This window comes from Zonotrichia leucophrys, chromosome 20 (genome assembly GCF_028769735.1).
Source record: "Zonotrichia leucophrys gambelii isolate GWCS_2022_RI chromosome 20, RI_Zleu_2.0, whole genome shotgun sequence".
Lineage (NCBI taxonomy): Eukaryota > Metazoa > Chordata > Aves > Passeriformes > Passerellidae > Zonotrichia > Zonotrichia leucophrys.
The window spans coordinates 5,935,955-5,950,832 of NC_088189.1; positions in this window are offsets into that span (position 1 = coordinate 5,935,955).

Sequence of the window (14,878 nt, forward strand, 5' to 3'; positions counted from 1 at the left end):
CAGCATCACTCTGTCTCCTACTGCAGCCACACATTCCCAAAAACAATACTAAAAACTCCTAGAATTTGTTAAACACCTTTTCTCTGTGGAATCTGAAGTCTGCAGGTTCTTGTACCCCTTGTCATGTCCAGCCCTGCTCAATTCTGACCCAGCAGCATTCAGTGAGGGATTCCTGGGTTTCTGTCCACCTCCATCCAGCCACGAGCACCAAACACAAGAAATAGTGGGCAATAGGATTTCTAAGGGCCATTTTTCAGTGAGGCTGGTGCTCTGCACAGGTCACACACTGAGCAGCCAAACCCAAGGGATGCAAGATCAACTATTCCCTTCTGAAAACCCTGGCCATAAATAATACAGGTATCCTTGACTACAGCCCCTCCTGTGCAGGGCTGATTCAAATCCCATGGACAAACCCCATCCATCTTCACCTTGCCTGGCTTTCCATGCTGGTGAGCAAACCCTGCCTTTAGATTAACCCTATAAATTATTTTGATTAAAAAAGGATTTCCTTCTTTTGGAAATTAATCGTAAATCACCTTTTCCTGTGAGTGAAAGGTTTATCCCTCACCTCGCTGGCCATGTGTGGAATGAGCATATTTTACAGTGGTTTCTGTGCCTTGGAGTGACCTTGTTAAATCTCACTGCCAGTTTCTTTCTGCATCATTGGGCCATAACAAAATTTCCATCAGCTCCTGTGTGAATTTGGAAGGCGATGACTTCCACTGGTACGTGTGCAAGGGACTCTGACTGGAACAAAAGATGCCATTTAAAGGTTTTAATTATTTTTTTTATTGTGGCAGAAAGCTGCAACTCCAGCCTGATTTCCAGGGACCCAGCTCTGAGTCTCCTCATTATTATTATCTTCCTTTGTCTGAAAAAGACGTGGATAATTTGGGTGATCCAGATGTTCACAAAAGCTGATTCAAACATCCCAGATATTGAAGATTCTAGACTGAACAAAACAGAAACAAGGCAGTGTTTCCCCACAGTTTCCAGTGAAATCTCAGACTTGTCCTTGGAAAAAGGGCAAGCCAGTAACAAGCTCAGTTTTGAGCCATTTAGTAGAATACCATGATTTTGCAAGGATCTGGAAAGTCTTGACTGTGCCTTCTTGCATTCTGCACTCCTGTAAATATCTTGTCTCCTTTAAACCTTTCTCAAATAATTTTTATTCTATAAGAGACACTGACAGAAGCAGATTGGAGGTCCTAGAGAGGTGGGTGCCTGCACATAAACTGTTCCTAAGCCCCCTCTCCTGCCTCATTCAATATTGAAAATACTCAGCTGCTCAAGGAGGCAGAAGCTGCTGCACTGCCAGGGAATCCTAGGACTGCACATTTCCTTTGAATTTGCTCTCTCTCCATGATCTTGTCTTGGGTGTCACAGCCAGCTCTCCAGGGTGAGCCCTTGACCTCTGGTTATTTTGTAAAATGTCACTGGGATGTTTAAATCTGCAAGAGTGAGACATTTTAATGATAATATCTCCTTACTAGTGTCCCATTTGGGCTTGGCACGGGGAACAGCTCAGGTTAATGGAATGCTTGAGAAACACCAAGCTTTGCATTCAAAGGGGATTTTTTTTCCTTGTCTCTTCATTACTGTGAAGAAGATTTCCCTCTCCTGTTCCTAACTGCTTTGTCATCAGCAGGGGCTTCAGGTGGGGCAAAAGCAAAAGGAGAAAAACCAACAGTGAAAGGGGAGAGGTCTCCTTTCAGTGAAAAGTGCACTGGAATGAGCAGAGCAGAGCAGAGGGACGTGCAGGGCTGATTCTGAGCAGAGCAGGCTCCATCTGCCCCTGGGGAAACCTGCGAGCTACTGCTGGCCTCTCAAGAGTGACTCTGATTTATTCATCATTTCAGTTTGTTTCTGAAGTGAAAGAATGCTTCAAAATACATTTTTAACTAAATCAAAGAGTTTTTACTGTGTGAGAGGCTTCTGGCCATGCAGGGGGGCTGAGACACCTGCATGGCAGTGAGAACAGCAGTAAAACAACACTGTAGGAATGTAAAAGGATTCAAATCCTAATGAGCACACAGGGAGGAGGGAGAGATGCTGCTTGTAAATGTAGGAATGATTATTTCCAAAGCAGTGTATATAATTATGGAGCCCAGGCTTTTCCAAGGCTTCTCCTCTTCTTGGAAGTTGGCTATGGAGTGGATTTGTTTCAGCCAAGAGCCGTCTGCATTAACCTTTTGGGTTGCCTTGGAATTCTCACACATTGCCAGGCTGGGAGCTACAGGAGCTCAGAACCTTGCAGGATTAGCTCCATAATGAAGCTCTGGGGAGAATCCAGTTGTATTCATTTTGAACAGCCTGTGCTGATGGAGAGCAGGGGGAATTCTCTCATTCCTTCTGTCTCCAGACTTGTTCCCACCTCTGTCCTCCACAGCAAGACACTGATTCTCTTTTTGTCTGACCAATGACTCACCATGCCAACAAAACGCAATAATCCACACGTTTCTTCCTCTCTGGATTTCTCTTCTTCCTGTTGCTCACTCAGGCATATCCTGGGAATTTCTGAATAAAGCTCTTTATTAATGAAACAACAGGAGGATTTGTGGTTCTGGCTGTACTTAAACAAAGCAACAAACAAAGTGAGCCAAGCATTGAAAGAGGAAATGAAGCAAAGCAGAAAGTCATGGCCTCATTAAGACTTCCAGCTCTACAACTATTAAAGGGCTCATGTTACAGATCAGATGAACCTCTACATCTTATTTGTAAATGCCAGACTCCATTGTAAAGAGCCCATAAAGAGCAAGAAGGCAGCTTTCACTTCTCTTAAGATCCACAAAGATGGATTTTTAAATTAGAGAACTGAAGCACGTTTCTCCAGACAAGTTTGTTCTCCAAGGATAGCTTTGGTTTCACTGCTCAGCTTTGCGGATCTAAATTAGGCTCTTGTCCTTCCTCACCAGAGGGCAAACACTGCCCAATTTACTCACTGTGGAAACCTGGAGCTGAGTGACTGACAAAACCTTTCCTCTCCCCAGTCAGCTCCAGCAACAGATCACAACTTCCCAGCCAGTGCAAACCTGTCTGAGGGTGCTGCAGGCTACAGGCAGAGCCAGGACTCCTGAGAGCAGGCTGTAATTAGCTAGATGAGGTGACTGAGGAGGTCACAAGCTCCCCTGAGCTCCTGGCCTGCTGATGGGAAGGGTCACAAACCTGCTGAACAGCCCAGGCTGGGAGGGTCAGGTGCAGGACCTGCCCATACATCTGGAGAGCAGGAGCTGGGAGCTTCTCCAGCCACCCCTGCTGGCATCAGAGGAGCTCAGGAGGTCCTTGATTTAAAGCTCTTGATGCCACTGCACAGACATGACCTGGAACAGCTCCCATGCCAGGCCTCAGCTCCCTGCACAGAGGGTATTTCAGCCAGGCATGGAGAGAAGAATGATCTGAGCCTGAAATACCTCAAGTGCCCTCACCAAAGCTGTTATGAAGACAGAGATGAGTTTTGCCAGAGATAAACCCTACTCCAGGCTCTGTCTGGATGACTTCAGCCTTCATTTTCATGCCCACACCATTGTGAATGTGATCTGTGTCCTCTGTGCAAAAATCAGCATTTAAAAAATGCAGCCAGTGGTAGAAACTTGGTCATAAATATTGTGCTTGGCACAAAGCTTTGGCCATAAATATTTCCTTGGTTAACCAATAGGAAATGATAGCTCTTAAATCTCAATTATAGTTGAGTAGTAACTGGCTCACACTCGTTGGCACCAGGGTCCTGCCTTGCTTGTGTGGCAAATAAGGGCAGCTTTCCCACAGCTTTGGAAGCAACCCTGGAACTCTGATTTCTGATTTCCAGAGTTCAACAGCATTTATTTTCTTTCTTAAATTAGAAAGAGCTGGGATGGAAAAACTCTCATGTTTAGACTTCCTTAAGCACTGTCCAAAAGCTTCCTGTTATAGTGGCAGTTCTTTTCCAGCTTTTTCATTTTTCCATCAATTCTTTATTTACTGGATTCATTCATATGTAGCTCACAGACATTCTTAGGATGTGAATCTTCAGAAGTGCTGCACTTTCTGCAGGAAAGGAAAGGTGGTGTTTCTTAGAGAATTTTTGGAACTGGAAGTTACTGAGATGCTACCATCCATCCTGTCTGGTAGTTTAGCTATGATCAAGCCAGCTGAGATAATTTTCATACCTACTATAAAGTCTATATTCAAAGTTAAAAAAAATTAATGAAGAGGATTCAGAGCATCATCTTTTATGGCTGCAGACAAGCTGTGGCCACACTCACCATATATTGGTACATGCTGGCAGTGTTGCCTCTCCCTAGTGTGCACCTGGGAAGGTGCAGAGGGGAAATCCAAGGGCTCCAAAAAATGGTGTCCTTAGTCTGGATTAGGGCCAAAGATCCTTTTCCCCTTCACATCTCTTTTTGTGCAACAGATGAGAAAGGTTTTGGGTAACCAGGAAGGCAGAGCCTGATTTGTCTGCACCCTCCTCCCACGTTTCTGGTACCTTCAGGCTCCCATCTTCTCCCTGCTCATTAAGACACGGGCTTCTATTATTTTCCTGCTGACTGGCCCACACAAAAAGAAACATCAGCCATCTGTTACTCCCACAGTTTTCTGGATCACAAGAGTGTTGTTGATTAAGGAGGATGTTTTTTTTCCAAAAGGCACCCATTTCCCACTGATTTCCCAAAAAATATAGCGTCTTCATCTAAAATTACAGCTTTTTTGTCCTGCATGCTAACAACACACTGGCCTTTTCTTCAGATCCATGTACAACTCTTGTATTTGCACAGCAGTTATTTACAGCACTACTCACTGCTCAGTCAGGGTAGAGGAACACAAACACTTGATTTCAAGTGCCTGGATATCTTTGGAAATCTGGACTGTGCCCACCAAAGTATTGTCAGACAACCACAGCAGTCTCATGCTATTCAGGAACTCAGTTATTTTTTGCACTTTTCTACTAAAACAATTTATCATGATGTCTTTAGGCCTCATCCTGCCACTCCAAACATCCAAAAGTTCAGAGATATTTATACCTGGACTGCTTCTAATTTTGCCAAGCAAGATGATTGGGCTGGCATGGCTACAGCAACTCCCATCATGATGACTGTCGAGCTTGGAATTAGCATGAAGATACTTTGACATATTTTATTCCAGATTCTATTCTTCCTCTTTTGGCACAGGCTGGTGTCCCATATGGCCCATTGTTGGACCCTGCACCAGCTGAAGGAAAAGCTTCTTTGATTGACACTTGAAAATACCAAGTTGTGCCTTTGGGCTGGCTCAGGCTGAAAATGCTCTTGGCAAATGGAAACAGTCGTGTCATTTTTATTTCACTGTTCAACAGGAAGAACATATTTTATACACTGAGCAATATACGTAAAAGTTTATTCTCTAAGGGGAAGAAATATTCCTCTTTTGATCTCCTGTAGGATGTTTCAAACTGGAAATGGGTTTTGGATCACACATTCAGCTCTGAGTGGAACTTGGAGGAATAAAAACCCATTCCCTGGCCTCTGGGTTTAGAAATCAAATGGCTCCTTCCCTTGGGGAACACAACTCTTGGCCTGAGCAATCTCCTGTTCCACAGGTTTGAAACTCTCACATGGGGTTGCCCACACCCAAGGTACACCCAAAGAACAAGATCAACCAGCTCCTTTCATATGTGAGGAAGGAAATGCAACCAAATCACAGAGAATGACCTGGGGGTAGAAGTTTGGGGACATGGACACTGGGATATTTCATTTTGTGACCCATCTCCCAAACCACAGCGTGTCTTGACTGACTTTCCTTGAAGTCCTCTGGACTATCCACACCATCAGGAGTAAAAGGTATTTGTTCTTTCAAATTTTACTACTATGGAATAGGAGAGAAATTAAAAACTTAATAGTTTTAAATTAAATTTGTTAATTAATTACATTTTTTAAAATTAACTTTAATTTTGAAATAGCCTGGACTCCCCAGACTATTTTACACAAAAACAGGTGTGGATAAATGAGCAGGAAATAACAAAAACCACTGTTAGTAGCAAGGCTGGTAGTAAGATTATTTTCTAGCAAACCCAATGAAAGCATTTTACTGCAGTCGGAGGAGCTGACTAATTTGTGGGTTGCAGCAAGAAGTTAAATTAGTGTAAAGAAAGAAAGGATGGGCATGGAAAAATTATTCCCTCTGCCTATCCAAAAAATGCTTATAATAGAATATCTGCAACCTTCAAATATTCTTAGTCATGATCCTGTTACTGGCAGGGGAATCAATCCAGGTTCTTGGAACAGGACAACACTGAAATCATTGATTATTTCCATTTTGTGGGGTGAAAATTTTGGTGGATAAAGGGCTCTTCCTATGTGGCAGCAGTTGAGTTTGATCCTATGGCTTTGGATATATATCATATAACATACAGCATATGTTTTGTAACCCATAAATTCCTTGAGCAGTGGAGATTGCAAATGGAAATCAGACAGACAGCTCCACGCAGCACAGAGTGAAAAATCAATCAACTATAATAGCAAATACAAAGGCTGTGCTGCAGGGCTGAAGAGCCATTTTGCTCCATGTATTCAAACACTTGCAGCACAAGAGGCTCCTGTGAGGCATCGCTGTTCTGATGGAGAGAGATTTCTCATCCCAGCCCTTAATGAACACTCAAATCACTGAGCTGAGCCTTGCTTTGTTCAAGGAAGAAAGTGCTGACCACTTAACATAAAAAAGCGCCCACAAACATGAGTCATAGTCCAAAGAGAAGGAGTTTTTCTTCAAAATCACAGGATTAAACATGTGTATGAGGTTTTTTGCAACCCTTACTACCCCAATACTACAGAGACCATTCACTTCACTTCCTGACTAATATTTTTTATGGCTATAAGAGAAAAAAACAGAGGTTGTCAGACATTTATTTCCCTTCAGTGTATGAGGCTGTTGGTGAGACATCACAAGCCTGTGGTGTAATCCCAAGACCTGGCAGCCCTGAACATCAACCAGTCCCCCAGCATCAGCTTTCAGCCTCTGCTGCAGAATTCCAGGGGGAAACAAGCTGAGAAAGCCAAACCTCTGGCCCCATCTCATCATGGCCTGTTCTCCTCTGGAATATGCTGTTTTCTGGAAGTGTGCAAAACTTCCTCGTTTTGGCAACCCACACAACAATAAGTATATTTTTATTGCTGGGGTTTGTTATTATTTTCTCCTGCAAGTGAAGGTGCTTTGGAAGTCATGAAAGTGTTTCATTGAGGGATATTTTCTTCAATGCACTGCCATTGCTTGGTCCTCTATTCACAGAAGAAAACCACAAATGTATAAATTATGCAGGCAGAAATCAATGAGGCTTTTGAGGGGGAATTCACTGGCAGTGGTTTGGAGTTGTGGCTGGTACACTCCGATCACAACACAATTATTAAAAATCCAGTCAGATCCCACACAGAAGTGATGTTATTCTAATGCCCCAGTCACTTCAGCAAGGTGTAAATTGCTGTGTTGCAAGGAATGACGTTGCCTGAGGCAAGTTAGCAGATTTGTGGAGCAGGGCAGGAGGTCAGACATGAAAGAGGTGGCACAAGGGAAGGCAGGGAGCTGAGAGTCAGAATATTTCCATCAGGATCCCAAAGGTAGCAGCCAAAGCTTCAGTGAGAGACAATCATTGCTAGGATACAGGGAAACGTGTCCAGAGTCATAGCAACAACTGATTACAAGCAATTCCCCAAACGTTTCAGGAGATGGTTCACTCTAGTCAGCACTTCAATTTCTTGGTGATTATCCAAGATGTAAACATCTTTACCCAAATAATCCAGCTGTCAGCCATGAAAATCGATTAAATGGGAAAGTGGATGTCTGCAAAATGGTCCCTGCAAGGATCTATGTGCAGGTGGAATTCAAGGGGGGGTCAGCAGTGCTGGTCCCAAAGTGGGAGCTCAGAGCCATGCACATCCTTTTCCTTATCCACATCACCTTATCCAGCACTGCCAAGGTTCACCTTGCCCCTCACATGCCACATTTAGGAAAACACAGCACCAAAAATTAAAAATTTAATTTTATACCCCCATCTCCCATGAAGATGCAGAGTGTTTAAGGCTAGAGATGGCCCTTGACTGGCTACAGGCATCCCTTGCAGGGTGGATGAGGAAAAGTTGGGAAGAATTGGGCTGGCAGCTCCTCCTGGAGAGCTGGGCTGCTGCTGCCACCAAATCACCAATAAATCAAAGAGTGGCCACCATCACTCCTGGGACATTTAATTCCTGGGAAAACATGACTTTATCCCAAGCAGGGCAATGATTTCCAAAAGGATTCATGTTTTCATGCTGTGCTCTGCACCCAGAAGGTGCCAGCCATGCTCTCCCCACTGCTGGGAAGAAGCTGGATTTCCCTGCATTTCCCAGGTTTGGCAGATTTGGAAGGAGCTGGATTTCCCTGCATTTCCCAGGTTTGGCACCTCCAGCAGGACAGCCCCTTTTTGAAGTCTCCTATTTTAATTTCCCACCTCCTTTCCCTGGATTCCTCCTCCTGGCTGTGTGTGACAATGCCAGGTGTGAGCAGAGCCCAGAGCTGCCCTTCAGGGGAGGAAAGAACTGAAAACCAGAAAAGTCTGAACTAAAGTGTGCACAAGGGAGGCTTTGTAAGCCAAATTAGAGGTAATTAGAAGTTCTCCAAAGCCATCCACCAAAGCCCTGATGAATATTTATTGCACTATTATGGACTGCTCCCAGGTATTCTCCAAGAGCATTGGAATTTTTCAGGGAAGACAGTGATATAAGTACTTTTAAAGCAATTCTTTTCCAGAATTGCAGTGGTCTGTGCAACTTACATGACTTTTACATACTTTTAAAAATATTAAAATGGGGAGCACAATGACTTTTCTCAGGATATGTATGAAAGGGGACCCGACCTTAATGGACATGCAGCAGCAATTCAAGCCCTGGGAGTGACTGACACACCTCATGGTGCAACTCAGTTTAAAATTATGGCATTTGTGCCTCTGAAAACACTCAGGGACCTTGAATATTCAGGCTCCATGTAAAAAAAAAGAATTAACCATTGATCCTCCACCACCCCACACCCAGCATTGCAGGGAGATGAACTGAAGAGCTTATGCACACTCGTGGTTACACAACCCACAAATCAACCCCCCTCTCAACACACATCTCTGCAAGACACACAAGATAAATATAGAGAAGGCAGTATCTCAGCTAATTAAGCTCTCACAAAGGTGAACTGCTGCAAGTTTAATTAGCTTGCCGATGTTCCTCCTGCAAGGGTGTTTAAATCAAAGTCAGCTTCATCTGGATCTAATTTGTGGCGCACAGGGATGCGGAGGGGTGAGCAGACTTTCACCTTTTGCTGGAGGCAGCACATCATCTCAGACACAGGGGAAATGAGGTAAATGACATCACCAGGCTCCCCTGGGCAATGTGTTACATTCTTCTGTTGAAATTATTCATCTGTTATTTAGCTTTGCATTGCCCCTGTTTCTACTGAAGACGCTCGGCTCAAAAATCCAATTGCACAATTCACCACAGCGCTCCTGGTTTAATGGGAAAATGCACATGGAAGGGCTGTGAGGGGCACAGGGCCTTGGGAGACCCTTTCCTACTGAATCCCACCATGGGGATTCAACTGGAGCTTAACAGAGCTTCCCCAGGGACTCAGCTTCTCTTTATGGCATTTATACAGAAGATAAATCAGTGTTTTTCAAGAAAGGTAAAAATGTGAGGTAGGGGAGGGGGGCTATAAAGAATCACTCCTGAGTGTCCATTTTGCCCTGTAGCCCCAACCAAAGCAGCTGATCCAAGCCAGGGCTCTCCCAAAGCTGGAGCAGCACCATTTCCCCTACAGCAGTGGTTTGGTGTGAGTACCTCCCTGTGCAATGGGGGCCACTCCTTAAATCATTACAAGTGCTACTCTTAATTAAATCTTGAAATCATCAGCTTTTCTAAGCTAAAGTGAAAATCCTACCCATTAGCTGAAGACTCTCCAGAGCTGGAGAGAAGTGATCAAAAGCAGATTGGAGAAGAAATAAACACATGGCAACCATTACAAATTTCAATTTGGGTTCTTTACCAGCTGTGTCCAAAACTTTATTATCTCAGAAACGTAAATCTTCCTTTGAGTATAGTATAAACTGGGAACAAAATTTCTGGCAGCTTCCAAACCCTGCCTTATATCTCTGAAAGGGAAAAGTCCACCAGAAGCCACAACCAGCCTGGCTTTTCCTCTCCATGGTCCTTGCAGTGGGGTGGCCTTGGTGGAAAAGCATCGCCTGCATCTGAGATTCCCCCAGTGCCCACACAATTCCAGGGCAGTAAAAGCATGGAGAGTGTCAGAGAGGTTTCCAACCCTTCCCCTGAGTCTGGCCTCTCTCTGCCTCTCTGGTAGAACCCCTGTGGTTCTTCCCTCTGGCACCAGGTGCTTTTCCTCTGTCAGTGCTTGTCCCACAGGGCCCCGAGCCAAATAAAGGGAAGATCATCAGGAGCATCCAAGGAGAAGGGAAGGTCAAACACCATCACCAAAATGAGCCAAAAACTGATGAACAGGTCCTCTGGTTCAAAATTAACAATGGTTTGCCATGTGTAGAAAATCAGCATTTTTCTACTTACTCTTATACAGAGTGGACAGACAGCGGATTTAAATGGATGTAAATGGTTTAATTTAAATATATAGCAGTAAAACCATCTCTTCCCTTCCTTCTTTCTTAGATTTAAAATCAAAAGGGAATCTTAATTCTGTCTCTGTCTGAACACATCAGCTGTTCTGGTCTGCTTATGTGCCATCTCTTATCCCAGAGTGTGTGAGAGCTGATTGGAAATGGTTTGCCACGGGTGCTTTAAAATATTTTTTCCAAAAGCAAATCTTGTTAGTCTGTGGCTATCCCAGACATGAGAAATTATACTAATGTTTGTCTCCTCTAATTTAGAATAATCCACAGACCTTTGATTCCACATCTTTCCAGCAGTATCAACAAACAATTAGTACTTTTGCTGAAACTTGTTTATGCTTTTCTCACTTTCAAGTGAAGAGAAGGTATGGCTTCCTAAAATAAAATTATAAAAAAAGGGAGAAAACCAGAATATGTCAGTAGGAAGGAATTACATAGTGCCTGGAAGAGAACAATTAATGGCCTCTGAGAAGTTGAGTAAGAGCTAAAAAATTTATTTATATCCTAACAGGATTTTCTTTTGTAAAGGAAAACATGAAATATAAATCAGCGATTGACATTTCTCCTTGGGGAAAAAGAGAGAAAAAGTGATGGATGACAGATGGCAGAGAAGTGACAGTACACTCTGCAGAGATGCTCAAATCATTTGTTGACAAGGAGAGCTTAAAAGCTTGAACAAAATGATATTTCTGCTCATGCATTTAGTCAGATAGTGCTTAACTGGTTTTGTGATGAAGGCAGAAAATGCTATTTAAAGTTACTGAAGATCTGAAAAAAAAATAACTCAGGGATGATAATTTTCTTTAAAGTCCAAGTTGTGAAAATATGATAAAGCACTGGCAAAACATTTTCTTCAGGATAAGACTTGAAAGCCAGCACAGGAAATAGGTTAAATAAACATAACTTTACTGTCACAAGAAATTATAATTTTGCATTTTCCCTAAACATCTTTTGATTTTCAGGCAGGCAGTAGGAACTCTTTAAAGCCTTACTTAAAATAACCATATATTTATATATAAATACATATTTTATATACAAATATATAGATAAATACACATATAAGTTAATATAAACTCCCTCATGTATAATTTTATATTTTTACATATTGCTTTTTTATTGTCAGCTGCTGATCAGTGAGGAACAATGAGAGGAAACTTCAAAAGGTACCAAATGGATTTGAGGACAAACAAAGTGGAGCCAAACTTCAAAGCCATGTCTGATTCTTCCAGAGTTTTCTCAGGAGCTCACAAGCCAATGCAATCCCTTGTTTTGTTTGTGTGGAGCAGCTTTGCAAAGCCCAGCCTGTCAATAACAGATTTGGATCATCCCAGACCAGAAGAAATCAATGCCATGAGGTCTTCCAGGGCTGTGTTAAATTTGGTTCTTGTACATCAGATGAATGATTCCTATTTGGTGCTGGTTACACATTCTGGCAAATGATGGATGGAAACTTCTTTATCTGCTCCCTTCCTCATGACATTTAAAATTGCAAATGACCCGGAAAAGACTCCAAAAAGAGCATTTTTCAGCTTTCAACAGAGACCATCAGCTCTTTCCACAAAGTAGAGGAAAAAAATCTTTTATCTTGGTACTTTTAAATACAATACAATGTGCTGGGAGGCAGAAGCGCTCAGACAGGGCAGGGATGGTGGGATGTGCACAAGGACCCAGCCATGGGTGGTTTCTCACTTCACAGCCCTGTGACCAACCCACCTGAATTTTGCAGTATGATACAAATTGAAAACCAGCACTTCATAAATAATGGAAACAATTAGCATGGCTACTTGACAGCCTCTGCCTGGATAAACCCACATCCACACTTAGTCTGGAGTGGATTTAAAGTATTGAGAAATGTGGGACCTTCTTCATAAGAGGATCACCTCTGCACAGGATGTGCTGCAGAACAGAGTCTGAGGGTAACTTTCCACTTCTTAAAAGAGAAAACAGGAGACAAGAAACGCTTTAACAAGAGGGAATTCACTGAGTCTATGCAAATTGTGATTAATAGGGTTAACAAAGCTTTGTTAGCACAGAGAGATTCACGTGGAGAGGAGTTTTTTAGGGTTATTAACTCTCATACCTTGTTGCTTGGGGATGTCATGAAGCAGAGCAATGTGAATTCTGTATGTTGCATTTGTTTGCAAAGCCTGGGGCGTTCCAGAGACAGGACCACCCTCGGATTTGAGCTGTTTGCTCAGGCTGAGCAGAAGAGGATTCCTAATTCCTCCTCCTGCTCAGTGGAGCAGTTGGTTGCCTTCAGCAGGGGAATTCACTGAGGGTCAGCGGCAGGGAGATAACCTTGCCCTGCAGGGATGGGCCATTTTATGTATTCATCAGCCATTCCTTGGCATGCAACAACAGCATAGCAATGAGCTGCTCCCACCCTTTCCTCCCCTCTCAACACGTTAGGAGTCAGGCAGATGATCAAGCTAAGCTTCCTGATAAATCTAGCTCTATTCTCTTTCTCTTCACTCCTCAGCTGAAATCCAAAACAAAACAAAAAACATGAGAGAAAGGAAGAGACTGGAAAATGGAAATTTCATGGGGAGCAACAGCTTAAAGGTCATGAAGTGAAGACAGGAAAAAGCTGCAAAGACAAAATTTAACACTGTGAATCTTCCATATTTCAAATTCCTCATTGATAGTACCTAGTCAGATGCTTCTCTCTTTTCTGTTCTTTTTTCCCCCTTAGAACCTGTGTTTCCAATTTGTTGTTTGCTACAAATGAAACAAGAGGAAGCTGATTCACAGAGATGCAGGTGCCTCTGTTCTGGTGGGTCAGGACAACCTGAAGCCTCAGAGGTGAGGCAGAAGAAAGCACTGAGGTTTCCAGGAATGCATGAAAGAAAGATAGGTGAACCAAGATGATAAATAATTATCCTTTTGGTGTGCACTTCAAAGAAATGGGTGAATACCATCCTGTCTGTGGCAGGAAAGAGCAGTCTGGACCTCTGTCCTTGTGGCTCAGCAGGAATTGAGTACTGGGGGGTTGGTAACACATATGGAAAATTTCATGGAAGTGCCAAACATCAGCTTCAGCAGCACCAGCAGAGGCATAAAGCTAGGAGCAGCCTGCTGCACTCCCTGCCTGTGTTTACTGCAGGGAGAATGACTCCTTGTCAGGACTAATTCCATAATGGGAGTGACAACCATTTAGGGGCTGAGTGGTGTCATTAGATGTGGCTCGCCTGCTCTGCAGCCACTTTTTCTGGCAATTTGTGCCGTGTTGTCTTTCAAGATGTGCAGGAGGGGACAAGGGGAGGAGGGAGTGCAAAGGGTTAGCTATTTCCAAACCTTTCTAACAGGAAATAGCAAGATCCTGCAGGATGAAGGGGTCACTTGGGTGAGGCATGGAGAGGGGGAGGGAGTGTATGGGGAGTGGGGAAGCAACCCCAAATCTGCTCTTCATCACAATGTGTGGATCCCTGATGTTGCCCCCTGTTCCCCTGAGCATTTTCAGGTGTCAGTGAACAGGCACCAGCTCCCAGTGGGACAGGAACCCTTTTCCTGCACAGCAATATTTAGGATTTCTCACATACCCAGAGGACTGCTAGATCCTTATTTTCATATCACTCTTGTGTTACATTTTTAGACATAACAGTGCACATTCATCCAGGGTTTCCCTTTTGGAATTGCAGAGGAAGGAAGTGTTAAGCCCATTACAAATACACTTTTTGACTGACAGCTTAAAAAATTTCAGATTGTAAAGCAAGTAGTCCCATGGTCAAATATTAATTACCATTATTCATTGTGGAAAATAAAAGTTGTGGTATCTCTCAGATACTCATGTCAGCTCTTAACAAAGCTTGACTTTGATCAAGGGCAAACAAAATAGGGAAGGAGAGCAAGGTGCTGTTTGAGCTGGAAATGCAGTTGAGGTTTTCATTTTTTGGGATCTCACCCTGAACCACAAACCAGCATGGTCTTTGCTGGAACAACACTCTTCCCATGGCACCTGGAAAACAAATTCCGCTTTTCCTTTGCACAGAAAGAAACCAATATGATGAGAGATGTGGAGAGTGTAAAACTCAACTAAACCCTGAAAGAGCCTGAACAGGACTCCCTTGGCTTTGCTCCACCTGCTCACCAGGCTGGCATTGCCCTCTCTAACTCTCCATGAGCAGAGGAACCCCCTTGGTCCCAGCAGCTGGAGAGATTGCTGTGTCCCTCTGCAGGTGCCCAGCTGAGCCTTGGCCCTGTGCTGGGCAGCAAATCTGTTCTGGCAGCAAATGAAGATGTTTCTCCTCTTCCCCCTGGACAGCTATTCCTTAC